The 5,882-nt window shown below is 36.9% G+C and overlaps 1 protein-coding gene across 1 annotated transcript in view; it reads right to left on the reverse strand.

Moving 5' to 3' along the window:
• The window catches only part of fasn2 (fatty acid synthase 2), a 32,858-nt gene extending 28,357 nt beyond the window's left edge, over positions 1-4,501 (reverse strand). Inside the window, exon 1 of the mRNA XM_016251916.1 lies at positions 4,483-4,501. The gene's annotated coding sequence lies outside the window, so the exon portion shown is untranslated. The remainder of the gene's footprint in view (positions 1-4,482) is intronic.
• Between the last annotated feature and the right edge of the window lie 1,381 nt (positions 4,502-5,882).

A 5,882-nucleotide genomic window follows, 5' to 3' on the forward strand; every position in this document is an offset into this window, starting at 1 on the left:
GGTGTGTATTCCTCGAAGGTGCGGGAGGTCAAGTTTGGGATGGGGGGGGGGGGGGGGGTCTGCTAATTGTCACACATTCAAACTGACCAATCATTAGATTACAGCTTCACCCATTATGCAAAAGCTGTTACATTTGGTTTTTAGTCACATGGTCAAGGAAGGGATAAAAGAAGTTTGCAACTGTCGCGCGCCCTCTTTTTCTTTGTCCTTCTTTCCTTTGCTACCTCTCTCTCTCTCTCTCTCGTGTAACCACAACAAAATGCTATTATTAAACCATTTCAGTTATAAATTGTGCTAACTAGTCTTGATTCAATATTAACTTTGAAGTGCTACCTATTGCAATACAATATAGTCACTCAATAGCAATGCTCTCCCACATATTTAGCTATTCTAGCTGCGCTTATTTCCACCGTTGGTATAAGTGGCAGTGGGTGGTAATTGTCACACCCCTGTGGACTGTTGATGGTAGTTTCTCCCTCTGTGTCCTTATTTGGTTGTTCCTGTTCTCATTTATTAGTTAATCACCTCATTGTGCTCACCTGTCTGCCCCTCGTTATCTGCCCTATATCAGTTCCTGTCTCTTGTATTCTAATTGGTCAGTTACTGTTGACGTCTACTTCTTGTGCTACGTGTGATTACCCTGTCTGGATTACCTGTTGTGGATTTATTAAATATTATTGTATTCTTCATGTTCGTCATCCTGCCTGATCTATAGCACACCCATCTCCGTGACAGTAATAGACTAGAAATGCGATCATGCTGATAACGTTTCTTTAGTCCTTCGGCAGTCCTACAGCCTGAACCACTGTAGGGAAACCACTGTTACAAAAGTACATATAAAGATGTACTAAAGTCCCACTCAAGTGGTTTAAAAAAAATCACTCAAGTTCAACTTATTGCATTTAAAATAACTTTAAAATGTGATACATTTGAAATTGATTACAAATACAATGTACTTAAGTGGCAAAATCATTACATTTAATTTGCACTTAAGTGTGTTCTTTTAACTCTCTGGGGTCTTAGGGGGTTTTTGGGGCCCAAGAGAAGTTTTGACATGCCCTGACATTTGTTTGTTTTTTCAGTATCTTAAATATTAATGGATACAGTCTAATAACTCCGTATTCAGCACAGACTGGGGTACAATGATATGTGGCAACATGAATGTACATGTGTTTTTGAGAAAACAACGTTTTGGTTAGTGAAAAACACATTTTAAGTCACTGACATAAGGCCATAAAACACATACAGAATATTTGCTCACAAGACTTTTGAGAACAGGATGTGAGTTTTTGCTACAAAATGTGAAAATCATCCTGTTCACTCGTTCACAGAAAACATATTGATTTGAGAGTATACAGGTGCATCTCAATAAATTAGAATGTCGTGGAAAAGTTCATTTATTTCAGTAATTCAACTCAAATTGTGAAACTCGTGTATTAAATAAATTCAATGCACACAGACTGAAGTAGTTTAAGTCTTTGGTTCTTTTAATTGTGATGATTTTGGCTCACATTTAACAAAAACCCACCAATTCACTATCTCAACAAATTAGAATATGGTGACATGCCAATCAGCTAATCAACTCAAAACTCCTGCAAAGGTTTCCTGAGCCTTCAAAATGGTCTCTCAGTTTGGTTCACTAGGCTACACAATCATGGGGAAGACTACTGATCTGACAGTTGTCCAGAAGACAATCATTGACACCCAGGAGGATAATCCACAAACATTCATTGCCAAAGAAGCTGGCTGTTCACAGAGTGCTGTATCCAAGCATGTTAACAAAGTTGAGTGGAAGGAAAAAGTGTGAAAAAAAAAGATGCACAACCAACCGAGAGAACCACAGCCTTACAAGGATTGTCAAGCACAATCGATTCAAGAATTTGAGTGAACGTCACAAGGAATGGACTGAGGCTGGGATCAAGGCATCAAGAGCCACCACACACAGACATGTCAAGGAATTTGGCTACAGTTGTCGTATTCCTCTTGTTAAGCCACTCCTGAACCACAGACAACGTCAGAGGCGTCTTACCTGGGCTAAGGAGAAGAAGAACTGGACTGTTGCCCAGTGGTCCAAAGTCCTCTTTTCATATGAGAGCAAGTTTTGTATTTCATTTGGAAACCAAGGTCCTAGAGTCTGGAGGAAGGGTGGATAAGCTCATAGCCCACGTTGCTGGAAGTCCAGTGTTAAGTTTCCACAGTCTGTGATGATTTGGTGTGCAATGTCCTCTGCTGGTGTTGGTCCATTGTGTTTTTTGAAAACCAACGTCACTGCACCCGTTTACCAAGAAATTTTGGAGCACTTCATGCTTCCTTCTGCTGACCAGCTTTTTGAAGATGCTGATTTCATTTTCCAGCAGGATTTGGCACCTGCCCACACTGCCAAAAGCACCAAAAGTTGGTTAAATGACCATGATGTTGGTGTGCTTGACTGGCCAGCAAACTCACCAGACCTAAACCCCATAGAGAATGGGGTATTGTCAAGAGGAAAATGAGAAACAAGAGACCAAAAAATGCAGATGCACTGAAGGCCACTGTCAAAGAAACCTGGGCTTAGGTAAACTGATCACCTCCATGCCATGCCGAATTGAGGCAGTAATTAAAGCAAAAAGAGCCCCTACCAAGTATTGAGTACATGTACAATGAACATACTTTCCAGAAGGCCAACAATTCACAAAAAATGTCTTATGAAGTATTCTAATTTGTTGAGAGAGTGAATTGGTGGGTTTTTGTTAAATGTGAGCCAAAATCATCACAATTAAAAGAACCAAAGACTTAAACTACTTCAGTCTGTGTGCATTGAATTTATTTAATACACGAGTTTCACAATTTGAGTTGAATTACTGAAATAAATGAACTTTTCCACGATATTCTAATTTATTGAGATGCACCTGTATATCGAGGGAATGAAAATTTCCATGAATATTTAGTGTTTCACACCTGAGAGACAAAGGGCCTCCCATAATGGGCCATCAATATGAATGTGAATGAGGCAGGTAAGAAAGTAAAATAATGTGGGTTTTTGATTAATATTTGTATTTTATTTACAACACAGTATAATAAAAATATACACAGTGAAGGTCATGGACACATGATTGAACATACTGATCTGAACACTGAGAATTGAACAGTAACACACCTTTGTGCCAAACATTCATTCATAGTGTGAACACTCGCACTACTTTTATATCTTGTGGTTTCATATTTTAAAAAAAAACATTAAACAAACATCCTGGCTTTGTGAGACATTTAGACAATGAAATGACATATTTCCAAATGTTTCACTTGATTTCATACATGTAGTCAGGAATTATAGTTTGGGAAAATTCTAACTAGTAAAATGTGCACAAGTTGTCACAATAACACAATAACAATCCTCTACTGGATTTAGCTGTGCGACGCATCGCGTTGTTTTCTTCTTCTGAGGTATATTCTGGGTTATTCCTCTCAGCGCGTCTTCCAGAAACAAAAAGTAGCCAGAATGAGCTCTTCACGGTTTTTTACAGCGGTGATGTGGGCTTTTACATGTCCGCGCGTCTCATGTGGATGTTTAGAATTTGAAAAGCGCAATCGGCTCTTGGACGTGATCACATTAGATATAATGATTTGAGATGGGAAAAACTGGACATTGCGTTGGTTTCATATGGATAAGTTTAACAAAGAATATTTGTTTTTGACGTGGCTTACTTCGTTTAAAAGAAGACATTTCAAGCTTTCTATACATATATTTCTCATGTCTTTGAAGAAGGTATTCGCGGAGATTCAGATTGTTTTATTTATGTGTCTGTGAAGAGAGGTGACAGAGACCGAGACGGCAGAGAATGCACACTGTTTATTTTCTTTATTTTACAAAAGCACATTGTTTTGTTGTTATTATGACTATACTCAAATAAAAGTAGACCATTTGCAGTTTCAAACGATACCTTATTCTTATCTGTACGATCAAAAATGATGGAGTATTTTTTTAGTTCTTTTCGTGGTCATCAAGAAAATATGACACAGACCGCACCAGTGCGGGCTTTGACCCCAGAGGGTTAAAATATATAATTTCCACAATAAGTACACTTTATAAAAGTATACTTTAGTGCACTTCTTTTTCACACGGGTGTATTTCTTTTGAAGCAGAAAAAAATATCATTTTTAGCCAGGGACCTCTGGTTTAGTGATGGACAGAATGGACTATTATTGCTAGCCAACCAGAAAAAAATGTCCTGTATAATGTAGAAACAATATGAAAATCTGATCAAATATGGAATCAAACTTGAAATATAGCTACGATAAATAAGCTTTTAAAAAGTAGATATAGATTTCACTGCATATGAAAATTAATTTTTAAGTTTTTATATTTATTGTTCTAAGAAAATTGAAAGCTTTCTGTAATTTTCCATTGTTAAATTGTTTTTCTTTTGTATTTTTTTTCTTCCAATTTTGGCTCAGAGAATTCTAGAAAAATATAAAGCAAATGAAATGAAGAAACTGACTTACCTGGATACTCATGCTGAATCTTGTCTTGTTGAAAATGATTACATGAGGCTCAGTCTACCCAATATTTATGAAGTAAAAGTTAATGATTGACTAGTATTGGCTAGTGCAACATTTAATTCAGCTGGAAATCATTACCTGTTCAGGCTTTTTAAAGAAGACTTCCTGTAACCTCTTGAAATCATTTCTTAAGGAAATCCCTCTGGCTGTAATCAGTCTCTTTATGTAAGATTGTCACAGCCAGCAACTGGTTTGCCCTTGAAAGCCACCAGAGGGCACTCTTCTGAACTGTTGTTTGTTTGCATTGGATTCCATCTCCCATCACCCTTTGCCTGGACTATCAAGTCTCATTGCCTACAGCTGTGGGTGATTTAGCTCACCTGAATTTATACTATGCTGACTAAGCTTTGTTTGTGGAAAAGTTGCTCTGTGCCTTTGTTGGTGGCAGTTTTGGTTCACCTTGTGTGATGCTTTTTGTCCTTTTGTCTCATGTGGATTACGATTTTGTATTACATTATTAAATGCTGCCCTTGGATTCATAGATTCTGTGAGTGTTTCCTAGTGATGGTGAAGTGAAGCATTCTGAACCAACGAAGCTTTCAACACAATTGTATCAGAAAAGCTTTTCAACATGGTTTATTCTGTGGCCATCTAATGGTTATAAAAATGAATAACACCTTCCAAAGTGCTGCATTCCATTACAGCTGCTAGTTTCACATCTGGTTCTACAAATTGTTCTTTCTTTTATTTTATTGTATATAAATAATGGTCATTGTCACAGTCATTCATTTGTATTGGTGTATTGCCACTAAAATAAGTCAAATAAATCAAACTAATTCATAAATCAAATCTGCGATCTGTCTATTTTAACTCTGCCTCAGTTCTTAGATTATTATTTAATGGGAAATGTTCATTTGAGCTTAACATATAAATTATGATTTTTAAAAAAAGCAATGCTAGTGCATTAATGTAATATAATGTAAAAGAAACAGCGCTGAAGTTCACTTCGTTTGAACCAGATACTGAAGCACTCACTTGGTTTTCTGACGAATGAAGCTTCGGACGTCATAGATCACGTGTTTTTGGCAAAACGAATCGAGCTCCGATTCAGTGCTTCAATGTGAAATGTGTTGTTTTTTGATACAAGCTTTGGAGCCTCCGTGTTGAACGTAACATCACTAGTGTTTCCTGACAAAGATGCTGTTATTTACACTTTACCAAGTTATCAGAATACATTAGTGATATCAAAGATTGAACGGTCAGTATTTTCCTATTTAGTTCTGACAAAAGAGAGGTATTAGTTATTGGATTAAAAAACTCAAAACAGTGGATATATAATTTAGTATTGTTGATTAACTATTAAGCTTAATCATCTTTTAGACTTAAAGGGGTTATCAGATGCA

This window comes from Sinocyclocheilus grahami, unplaced genomic scaffold (genome assembly GCF_001515645.1).
Source record: "Sinocyclocheilus grahami isolate Dianchi unplaced genomic scaffold, SAMN03320097.WGS_v1.1 scaffold1076.1, whole genome shotgun sequence".
Classification (NCBI taxonomy): domain Eukaryota; kingdom Metazoa; phylum Chordata; class Actinopteri; order Cypriniformes; family Cyprinidae; genus Sinocyclocheilus; species Sinocyclocheilus grahami.